The following is a 1226-nucleotide window of genomic DNA, read 5'->3' as shown; positions in this document are numbered from 1 at the left end:
TAGACAGAAAGGGAGAGAGAGACAGACACAGACAGAGAGGGACACACACACACACACACACTCACACAGACAAAGAGAGAGAGAGACAGAGAGAAAGAGAGAGAGAGAGAGAGAGAGAGAGAGAGAGAGAGAGAGAGAGAGAGAGAGAGAGAGGACCCAGGCAAGCACAGAGAGAGACACAGGAACCCACGACAACTGAGACCTCAGGAGGCAGTGGAGAGAGGCGGCTGTCTGGGTTCTTCAGGGACTGCTCCATTGGCGAGGGGTAGTGTAGCAGGGTCCACACCCACCCCACCCCACCACCACCCCCCGGCTGGGCAATGTGGGAGCCAAGGGCAGTGTTGGATGAGGATGGGTGGGTTGTTCGAGGCCAGCCTGGGCTGGGTGCAAATGGAGCCAGGCTCTGCCATCCAGGAGCTAGCCTGCAGAGTCTGCATGGTAGTGCCGGGGTGGCTACCCTGGTGTGCCCTGCCTGAGGGCACCTCCTGTTATATGGCAAGCATCTGAGAGGAAGGACATCCGAGGGTGGGCTCTTCCTGGGCTGTGGGGTGTGCGGTGTGAGGTGTGGGTGGGGCTGGCCTGGGCCGAGCCGGGTCCACAGATGGCTATGGCCACGGCTGCGGGCAAAAAGGAGAGAGTGAAGGGAGCCCCCAAAAAGCCCACAGCTCACGGTATTCCCAAGTGGTCTCCCATCCAAGTACTAACCAGGCCCGACCCTGCTTAGTTTCTGAGATCAGATGAGAACAGGCGCCTTCAGGGTGGTATGGCCTTAGATGAGGGCGGCCTTCGCAGAGGAGCCCCAAGAGCCTGCTGCTGCCTGTTGAGCCCACCCGCCGCCAGCTACCAGGCATCGAGCCCACGTGAGCCCAGGCGAGCCCACGCGAACCCACACCACACCCCAGCCCAGAGCCCAGAGCCTAGAACCCAGAGCCCAGAGCCCAGAGCCCAGAGCCCAGAGCCCAGAGCCAAGCCAACACACAGGCAGACAGACACCACACACCCAACCGTCCGACCTGCCGCCCTGCGGGGCCGCCCTAGCCCCACCCAGACCCCCCCTCAGCCTTCATCCTCTGCCCGCCCTGGATGGGATGGAGCCCGGGCCCAGCCAGTGAGTGCCAGCCTTGGCCGCACAGACATCTTCCCCTTACCAACTCCGAACGACCTACTGACCCGACCCTTCCACGGGCTTCTTGGGGCCACAGCGCCCGCCCTCACCCACCCGGGAC

At 62.8% G+C, this 1226-nt stretch overlaps 1 pseudogene; it reads right to left on the bottom strand.

The window, feature by feature from the left end:
- Window positions 1-656: 656 nt before the first annotated feature.
- Window positions 657-775, bottom strand: LOC116082882 (annotated as a pseudogene).
- Between the last annotated feature and the right edge of the window lie 451 nt (window positions 776-1226).

Source organism: Mastomys coucha, unplaced genomic scaffold (assembly GCF_008632895.1).
Source record: "Mastomys coucha isolate ucsf_1 unplaced genomic scaffold, UCSF_Mcou_1 pScaffold7, whole genome shotgun sequence".
Taxonomy (NCBI): domain Eukaryota; kingdom Metazoa; phylum Chordata; class Mammalia; order Rodentia; family Muridae; genus Mastomys; species Mastomys coucha.
This window is presented reverse-complemented; position numbering and strand designations above follow the sequence as displayed.